The sequence below is a fragment of the Schistocerca gregaria genome, chromosome 11, assembly GCF_023897955.1.
Source record: "Schistocerca gregaria isolate iqSchGreg1 chromosome 11, iqSchGreg1.2, whole genome shotgun sequence".
Lineage (NCBI taxonomy): Eukaryota > Metazoa > Arthropoda > Insecta > Orthoptera > Acrididae > Schistocerca > Schistocerca gregaria.
The window spans coordinates 45,005,586-45,016,061 of NC_064930.1; the positions used below are offsets into that span (position 1 = coordinate 45,005,586).

Genomic DNA, 10,476 nt, shown 5'->3' on the forward strand with positions numbered 1-10,476 from the left:
ATTTACTGTCAACTCTAACTGCTGCCTGGCTATCCATGTAAAGACCTTTAATTGCTTGCAAAAGTTTGCCTCCTATTCCATAATCTTGTAGAACAGACAATAACTTCCTCCTAGGAACCCGGCCACATGCCTTTTCTAGATGTATAAAGCATAGATACAATTCCCTGTTCCACTCATAACACTTCTCCATTATTTGCCTTAAGCTAAAGATCTGGTCCTGACAACCTCTAAGAGGCCTAAACCCACACTGATTTTCATCCAGTTGGTCCTCAACTAGTACTCGCACATTCCTTTCAACAATACCTGACAAGATTTTACCCACAACGCTGATTAAAGAGATACCTCTGTAGTTGTAGTTGTTACAATCGTTTCTGTTTCCATGTTTAAAGATTGGTGTGATTACTCATTTTGTCCAGTCTGAGGGAACCTGTCCTGACTCCCAGGCCATTTCAATTATCCTGTGTAGCCATTTAAGACCTGACATTTCACTGTATTTTATGAGTTCCGACTTAATTTCATCCACCCCAGCTGCTTTATTGCACTGCAATATATTGGCCATTTTCTCCACTTCTTCAAATGTGATACTATTTCCATTATCATTCCTATCCCATTCTACCTCGAAATCTGAAACATTACTGATCGTATTTTCACCTACATTGAGCAACTCTTCAAAATATTCCCTCCATCTGCCCAAGGCATCCACAGGATTCACCAGCAGTTTTCCTGACCTGTCCAAAATACTTGTCATTTCCTTTTTACCTCCCTTCCGAAGACTGCTAATTACACTCCAGAATGGTTTTCCAGCAGCTGGACCCATAGTCTCCAGCCCGTTTCCAAAGTCTTCCCAAGATTTCTTCTTGGATGCTGCAATTATCTGTTTGGCTTTGTTTCTTTTTTCAACATAACTTTCTCTGTCTCCCTTAGTTCTAGTATGTAGCCATTTTTGATACGCCTTCTTTTTCCTTTTACAGGCTTCCTTGACTGTGTCATTCCACCAAGCTGTTTGCTTTGTCCTACTTTTACACACTACTGTTCCAAGTCATTCTTTAGCCACCTCTAGTACTGTGTCCCGGTACCTTGTCCATTCCTTTTCCAATGATTGTAATTGACTACATTCAACTAACTGGTACCTTTCTGAGATCGCTGTTATGTACTTGTGCCTGATTTCCTTATCCTGAAGTTTCTCCACTCTTATCCTTCTACATATAGACCTGACCTCCTGCACTTTCGGCCTCACAATCCCAATTAGACTGCAGATTAAATAATGATCAGTGTCATCAAATAATCTCCTGAATACAAGTGTGTCCCTCACAGCCTTCCTGAATTCCTGATTGTTATTATATAGTCAATGACAGATCTGGTTCCCCTGCCTTCCCACATATACCGGTGAATGTTCTTATGTTTAAAAAAGGAGTTTGTGATTACTAAGCCCATATTGGCACAGAAATCCAAGAGTTATTTCCCGTTCCTGTTGGCCTCCATATCCTCTCCAAATTTACCCATAACCTTTTCATACCCTTCTGTTCGATTTCCAATCCTGGCGTTAAGATCACCCATGAGCAGAACACTGTCCTTGTCCTTTACTCTAACAACTACATCACTGAGTGCCTCATAAAAACTATCCATCTTATCTTGATCTGTCCATTCACAATGCGGATATACTGACACAATCCTAATTTTCTTGCTAGACACTGTCAAATCTATCCACATCAGTCGTTGTTTACATAACTTATTGCAACTACGCTGGGTTCCATTTCTTTCTGATGTAAAGCACTACACCCCACTGTGCTATTCCTGCTTTGACTCCTGACAGGTAGACCTTGTATTCTCCCTCTTCTTTCTCACCCCTCACCCGAATGTCACTAACAGCTAAAACGTCCAGCCCCATCTTACTTGCAGCCTCTGCCAGCTCTACCTTCTTCCCAGAGTAGCCCCATTGATATTAATAGCTCCCCATAGGCCTATATCTCTCACATGGATATGTTGTAGAATTTTAGAACATGTTTTTTGCTCGCGTATCATGTAATTTCTGGAAACCCAGAATCTACCCTGTACGAATCAACTTGGATTCAGGAAACAGCGATCGTGTAGACCCAACTCGCTTTATTTGCTCATGAGTCCCAGAAAATATTAGACACAGGCTCCCAGGTAGGTGCTATTTTTCTTCACTTCCGGAAGGCGTTCGATACAATTCCGCACTGTCGCCTGATAAACAAAGTAAGAACCTACGGAATATCAGACCAACTGTGTGGCTGGATTGAAGAGTTTTTGGCAAACAGAACACAGCATGTTGTTCTCAATGGAGAGGCGTCTACAGACGTTAAAGTAACCTCTGGCGTACCACAGGGGAGTGTTATGGGACCATTGCTTTTCACAATATCTATAAATGACCTAGTGGATACTGTCGGAAGTTCCGTGCGGCTTTTCGCGGATGATGCTGTAGTATACAGAGAAGTTGCAGCATTAGAAAATTGCAGCGAAATGCAGAAAGATCTGGAGCGGATAGGCACTTGGTGCAGGGAGTGGCAACTGACCCTTAACACAGACCAATGTAATGTATTGCGAATACATAGAAAGAAGGATCCTTTATTGTATGATTATATGATAGCGGAACAAACACTGGTAGCAGTTACTTCTGTAAAATATCTGGGAATATGCGTACGGAACGATTTGAAGTGGAATGATCATACAAAATTAATTTTTGGTAAGGTGGGTGCCAGGTTGAGATCCATTGGGAGAGTTCTTAGAAAATGTAATCCATCAACAAATGAGGTGGCTTACAAAACACTCGTTCGGCGTATACTTGAGTATTGCTCATCAGTGTGGCATTCGTACCAGAGGAGATAGAGAACATCCAAAGAAGAGCGGCGCGTTTCGTCACAAGCTTATTTGGTAAGGGTTATAGCGTTACGGAGATGTTTAGCAAACTCGAGTGGCAGACTCTGCAACAGAGGCGCTCTGCATCGCGGTGTAGCTTGCTGTCCAGGTTTCGAATATATTGCTTCCACCTACTTATACCTCCCGAGGAGATCACGAATGTAAAATTATAGAGAGTCCAGCGCGCACGGAGGCTTCCCGGCAGTCGTTCTTCCCGCAAACCATACGCGACTGGAACAGGAAAGAGAGGTAATGACAGTGGCACGTAAAGTGCCCTCCGCCACACGCCGTTTGGTGGCTTGCGGAGTATAAATGTAGATGTATGGCGAAATAAAGTTCTGAAACATATCGAGATACGTGCTTCCTTTAACAGTATTCTCAGGACAGAAAAAAATGGACCATACACCTTTCCCTGTGAAACCTCACAAAACACATTAAATTTTGGAGAGTCTCTCTCATATTGTACAACTTCATGTGATTGTTACAATACCTCATATTCTCGCATTATGACGGTTCATCTTTTCATTTAAATGGAATGTTGCGTCCTCACTAAACACTAAGTGCTGAATAAAATTGTCATCCTCCATCTTGCCAAACGAAATTACAGAACTTCACACGTTGTTGTTTGCCACCTTCACGAAGAGCTCGCAGTAGCTGAATGTTGCACTGTGTCACGCGTAAACGCCGACGCAACACCGGCCAAGCGGACATCAGGGGCATTTTGACCTGTTCGAGCTACACGGCGAACGGATTTCTGCAGACTCCTTGTGAAACTATGGCGGATGCCTTCGACGTCTGTGTCAGACAGTTGGAGACGGCCCGGCGATTTGCCTTTACACGAACAACCTGTTTCTCGAAATTGTACATGCACCGGTATCACATCTTAATTCAAGCCATTCTGTTCTGTATTGTAGCATGTGAAGATGGCCTTTCAAGGTCAAAACCGGTTACGATACTACCAGAAAAAGTTATTGAGTCAAAAATTATGAAATAAATTATCATCTCCGCAAATGGAATTCATTTCTTTCAAACAAAGTAGTCCGCGACTATATGCTTAAACCAAAAACGAATCAGTTACGTTGGGTGAATTACTTAAATTCGATGTCACGCAATACCTACGGCGAGCAGGCTAACCAGCAAAAAAAAAAAAAAAAAAAAAAATGGTTCAAATGGCTCTGAGCACTATGTGCGGTGTCACCGCCAGACGCCACACTTGCTAGGTGGTAGGCTTTAAATCGGCCGCGGTCCGTTAGTATACGTCGGACCCGCGTGTCGCCACTATCAGTGATTCCAGACCGAGCGCCACCACACGGCAGGTCTAGAGAGACTTCCTAGCACTCGCCCCAGTTGTACAGCCGACTGCGCTAGCGATGGTTCACTGACAAATTACGCTCTCATTTGCCGAGACGATAGTTAGCATAGCCTTGAGCTACGTTATTTGCTACGACCTAGCCATGATCAGTTTCTATTAACATTGTAAATCATGTACCGTCACGAGCGACGTTCGTCATTAATGGATTAAAGTTAAGTATTCCACCAGCTACGTCCGTTTTTCTCAATTCTAATTCCCTTGTCATGTTCCAGACCTCACGCCAGCCTGCGTGAGCTAAAACGCGTGCATTTCGGCCTCCTTTACTAACACGGTTGGCTCTCCTGCCAACCACAACACTATGCGACTCAACTTCTGAGGTCATCAGTCGCCTAGAACTTAGAACACACATCCATACCCGAGGCAGGATTCGAACCTGCGAACGTAGCGGTCTCACGGTTCCAGACAATAGCGCCTAGAACCGCATGGCCACTCTGGCCGGCTGGCTAACCAGCAGGGCAGCTAGAGGCGAAATTAATACAGTAAACAGAATTATGACTGTTTCTCTAGTTGTGATGTGCAGCTGTAAGATGGAGTGCCTTTTTGCACGTCCTGCACAAACGAAGTGTTAAAAGTAGGTTCTGAAATATTTCTTACTCCTATCTCCTAGCCACACTGCAACATTACTCGACTGATTTCAACGAGGTGAGACTGGAGGGGTCTGTTTCTGTCATCAGGCAAGAATAGGCCGCCGCCTAGGGAGGCGAAATTTTAGCTGCGGTAAATAGGCGGAAAAAAATTAATTTCAAATCAAACAGCGAATAAATTGACCAAATGAGGAGAAAAAGGGGACAAATTAAAACACCGAAATGTCTTCAAAAGCATATGGAACAGTTACTTAATGAGCCTTAACTTAGTCTCACGTAAGTAAAGTCATTACCTCTATCTCAAAACTAAAGCAGCCACAACTGAGCACGAAAGAGAAATAAACACGACATCGATTCATCTCTCTCGAGTGCTGGATTAAAATCCGTTTGTGACTCGGTAGCCATACCTCCCTCAATCCCTCTTCTCCATTTTGCCTCTGCACGTCATTGGTCAAGCGTTAGTCGTACTGAGCTGTCCTGTTCATGTTTTTAGTTCAAGCTATTATTTCCTTTGGATAATCGATTACGTATAGAGAGGCTTGGCTTTGTAACATTTTCATCATATCGAGAAGGAGTAAAAGGTAAACGCAGTTCGTCGTACCAACACATAAAAATGAGTTGGTGTCTGTAAGTCAATTTCTGTGTGCGTGTAGTTGAAAACGGAAACCACGTGTGTACGTTTACCTCACCCCTCATGGTAATGTACATGTGCGTTAATGAAAAAGACCAATAAAAAGGTGTTAGCATGCGGACGTAATGTGCTGTTCCAGTCTCTTCTGTACCTAAGGTTCATCGCCGTTCTCTTGCCGGCCGCGGTGGTCTCGCGGTTCTAGGCGCGCCGTCCGGAACCGTGCGACTGCTACGGTCGCAGGTTCGAATCCTGCCTCGGGCATGGATGTGTGTGATGTCCTTAGGTTAGTTAGGTTTAAGTAGTTCTAAGTTCTAGGGGACTGATGACCACAGCAGTTCAGTCCCATAGTGCTCAGAGCCATTTGAACCATTTTTGAACCGTTCCCTTTGGATCCCTACGTAATTCGGTGCTCTCCGATACACACGATCGAACAGCGGAGTGGTACTCAAGCGTCAACTTTAGGTTACAATATCTCCGGATGTAATTAACATTTTACAATGCAACAAACGGCACTGATTACGTATTTGTTTATATGTTCAGATGTGCTAACAAAACTAACGGGGTTCCATTTAAAAAACCTAGGTTTGTGTTAAAAAACATACTTCCGTGCATTTTTTTATGTTTTGTATTAACCAGTTACACTAGCCCCTCTCGTCACGTTCGGTCTGTGGAATCGATTCGTCAGCATTTGATGTGGTTTACGAAATATATCCAGCGGTAATGTTAGGTGACTCACCCTGTATATTTAAGTACTGATTTATTATTATTAGACTGTCTGTACATCAACGAGCTAGCAGCCTGCCTATACCCTTTAAAGCAAGAATTAAAAGGAAAACCATGCAGACTCATTCTTGGCGATAACCACTCTGCTAACAAAGGTAATAACTCCATGTAAGTGGCACAATAAAAGGTGTCCGACAGATGCGTCGTTAGGTTTCGTTACACATCTGATTTGCCCGGAACTCCTCACATCGACTTCTCTGCGGTTTTTTTTTCCGTTTCTGTGGACGCCAGCGACCAAGCAGTTGCAGTGCCAAAACTGCGCGGTGAAGTTAAACTATCAGTTTCTGTTGGTAGCACCGAGTGCCGATTACGTCAGCATTACCCTTCACGTGTCTGCACCCACCGCAAAGACCAGTCTTCTCATTTAGGTTTTTGTTTATCATTCACAGCGACTGTTTTTTAAGAACGCCAATGAGTAGAAATACCACGTTAGATGCATTAAAAAGTGTCTTTTAATGCAACTGGTGTGCTATTTCTTCACATGGGATATCGTGTTATTCCGCTAACACTGCCACCTCACAAGAGCAATCGGGCTTCTTCTAGTGTGCCACATGTACACTCCTGGAAATTTAAATAAGAACACCGTGAAATCATTGTCCCAGGAAGGGGAAACTTTATTGACACATTCCTGGGGTCAGATACATCACATGATCACACTGACAGAACCACAGGCACATAGACACAGGCAACAGAGCATGCACAATGTCGGCACTAGTACAGTGTATATCCACCTTTCGCAGCAATGCAGGCTGCTATTCTCCCATGGGGACGATCCTAGAGATGCTGGATGTAGTCCTGTGGAACGGCTTGCCATGCCATTTCCACCTGGCGCCTCAGTTGGACCAGCTTTCATGCTGGACGTGCAGACCGCGTGAGACGACGCTTCATCCAGTCCCAAACATGCTCAATGGGGGACAGATCCGGAGATCTTGCTGGCCAGGGTAGTTGACTTACACCTTCTAGAGCACGTTGGGTGGCACGGGATACATGCGGACGTGCATTGTCCTGTTGGAACAGCAAGTTCCCTTGCCAGTCTAGGAATGGTAGAACGATGGGTTCGATGACGGTTTGGATGTACCGTGCACTATTCAGTGTCCCCTCGACGATCACCAGAGGTGTACGGCCAGTGTAGGAGATCGCTCCCCACACCATGATGCCGGGTGTTGGCCCTGTGTGCCTCGGTCGTATGCAGTCCTGATTGTGGCGCTCACCTGCACGGCGCCAAACACGCATACGACCATCATTGGCACCAAGGCAGAAGCGACTCTCATCGCTGAAGACGACACGTCTCCATTCGTCCCTCCATTCACGCCTGTCGCGACACCACTGGAGGCGGGCTGCACGATGTTGGGGCGTGAGCGGAAGACGGCCTAACGGTGTGTGGGACCGTAGCCCAGCTTCATGGAGACGGTTGCGAATGGTCCCGCCGATAACCCAGGAGCAACAGTGTCCCTAATTTGCTGGGAAGTGGCGGTGCGGTCCCCTACGGCACTGCGTAGGATCCTACGGTCTTGGTGTGCATCCGTGCGTCGCTGCGGTCCGGTCCCAGGTCGACGGGCACGTGCACCTTCCGCCGACCACTGGCGACAACATCGATGTACTGTGGAGACCTCACGCCCCACGTGTTGAGCAATTCGGCGGTACATCCACCCGGCCTCCCGCATGCCCACTATATGCCCTCGCTCAAAGTCCGTCAACTGCACATACGGTTCACATCCACGCTGTCGCGGCATGCTACCAGTGTTAAAGACTGCGATGGAGCTCCGTATGCCACGGCAAACTGGCTGACACTGACGGCGGCGGTGCACAAATGCTGCGCAGCTAGCGCCATTCGACGGCCAACACCGCGGTTCCTGGTGTGTCCGCTGTGCCGTGCGTGTGATCATTGCTTGTACAGCCCTCCCGCAGTGTCCGGAGCAAGTATGGTGGGTCTGACACACCGGTATCAATGTGTTCTTTTTTCCATTTCCAGGAGTGTAGTTGCATCACACAGTCAAGATTGAGCGTGATGAAAACACAAAAGTAGTAAGACTACTTCGCACAGTGAAAGTAAAATTACGTTAAACTGTAATTTCAAAGGGGTAACTTCAAATTTTTACCAAAAATTGCGAAAGAAGTATAACATAAAATGAAAATATCGTCTCATGATATTGGCATGGCAGTATCGATGTATCGTGGAGAAACATATAGCCGATATATCTCGGGAACAATATAGATACATGGATATTTTATCGAGAGCCCTACTCAGCCCTCCTACCTGTCGCGTACACAAGCGCCTGCCCTTCTGTAGGAACGCCAGCACACACCGCTGGCACGCCGACTGAGTGACTGTTGCGTAACAGGGGCAGGGCAGCCGCAGCTCTTGCGTCACGGTCACGTGGCTCCCGGTCTCCGACTGCTGGCGGACAAGGCCGAACGCTTGTGGTGTCATATCTTTGCGTAGCTTTTCTTCCGAGAAATAGTCGACTGGAGCTTTCCTCTGACAGATCGCCACATATCGTCGTTTCATCCCGCCTGTGACTAGATGTCCACCCAACGTTCCTCAGAAACGAAAGGAGCTATTTACCGCAGCCACACACACTTCTAAGCTGGGCGGAAGGCGCCTTGTAAAATAAGTCTCCACTTCTTATTCCACAAATAAACTAGCTAAATGCCCACTGCTTCACTCACTTTTTTTGTTATTCTTTTGTTTAACCGAACTTTGATGTTGTTAAACCCAATGAAAATGTGTCAGTCAACACGCTGTTCAAAAACGAATACCAATTTTTGTAGCTCTCGCTTCAAAATTCAACGCAAATTCTTTTAACATTTTCAAATTTTTCCATGTGTAGACCGTCAAATCCTGCATGTGTCCAAGCAAATCTGAACTTGTCCCGGAATTTTGGAGAGCGAAGTTGATTATGTGTGAGTGCCTCAACTTTGATAATTGACACACGATCACGTAAACAATATTGCTGTGTGTACCAGTGCAGCTTCGCAAAATCATAGAATCTTTTCACAAAGGATTTCACGGACGGACAGACAGATAATAATTGTCTGAAAATAAAAAATTAAACTTTTCACTCGAGGGAAAACTTGAACCAAAGACCTCTTATTCTGTAGCTGCTCACGCTATCCACGGGACCACGGCGCTCCTCAGCTCACTTTCTCATTGATGTTGCCCATGTTCTGCATGGACTACTGAGTTTGTATATTTTGATTTTTTTTCATAGTTCCACACAACTTCTTCCTGTTTTCTCGATTGATCTGTGTTCAGTTTTTCAAGGCCTATCCACTGGGTCAACTTACAACTAAATCTGAGGGGGTGCGATGGGGAGGTTCCCTTGTTAGTGACTGAACTTCCAAAAACGCTGAAACACCTATTTTGTTATTTCTGGCTGAGATACCAAACACCAGTTTCTGTAGTTCTAGCTACAAAATTACCTTAACAGTGATGTATACTCAAAACGCTTTCGATCCCTGTTTCATTCCCTTAGTAGTGGAGTTTCAAAAAATATCTTCTTAAACGATGCCTACAATATAAGGTCCACACACTCCCCAAATTTCAGGTTTCTGTCCTTAGCAGCCTTGAACTGGGTGGTGATGTACCGATGAATCAGTGCAGGCCGGAGTGGTCGAGCGGTTTTAGGCGTTACAGTCTGGAACCGAGCGACCGCTACAATCGCAGGTTCGAATCCTGCCTCGAGTATTGGTGTGTGTGATGTCCTTAGGTTAGTTAGGTTTAATTAGTTCTAAGTTCTAGGCGACTGATGACCTCAGAAGTTAAGTCACATAGTGCTCCGAACCATTTAAACCATTTTTTTTTATGAATCAGTCTGGCCCCTATTTCACCCATTTAGGGGTTGAATTCCCAAAAACAGTGAAACACATATTTATTCATTTCTAATTGAGAAGCCAATTAGCAGTTTTCAAAGAATGATCTTTAAGAATGCTTACACAATGAAATTGTTTCATAAAGCATTTTACCCTCTGCCTCACCCCATCAGGGGTTAAATTTCTAAGACAGAGGCCAAATACAGTTTTTCATATCTTTATCTTCAAAAATATTTGCATAAAGAAATACTTCCACACAGATTTACATCCCTATTTCACCCTGTACAGATGTCGAGTATTCCCAAAAAATGACACAAAGTTTTTCTTATTTCCAATGGGCAGCTAAATTCAAATTTTCATCGAATTGACGTTAAAATACATCCAAAATTAAATATTTTCTTAAAACATTTCATCTC

At 44.7% G+C, this 10,476-nt stretch overlaps 1 protein-coding gene across 1 annotated transcript in view; it reads right to left on the bottom strand.

Annotated features, from left to right (window-relative positions):
* Positions 1 to 8,572, bottom strand: part of LOC126295127 (ankyrin-3-like) — a 79,008-nt gene extending 70,436 nt beyond the window's left edge. Inside the window, exon 1 of the mRNA XM_049987398.1 lies at positions 8,505 to 8,572. The gene's annotated coding sequence lies outside the window, so the exon portion shown is untranslated. The remainder of the gene's footprint in view (positions 1 to 8,504) is intronic.
* Positions 8,573 to 10,476: the final 1,904 nt, after the last annotated feature.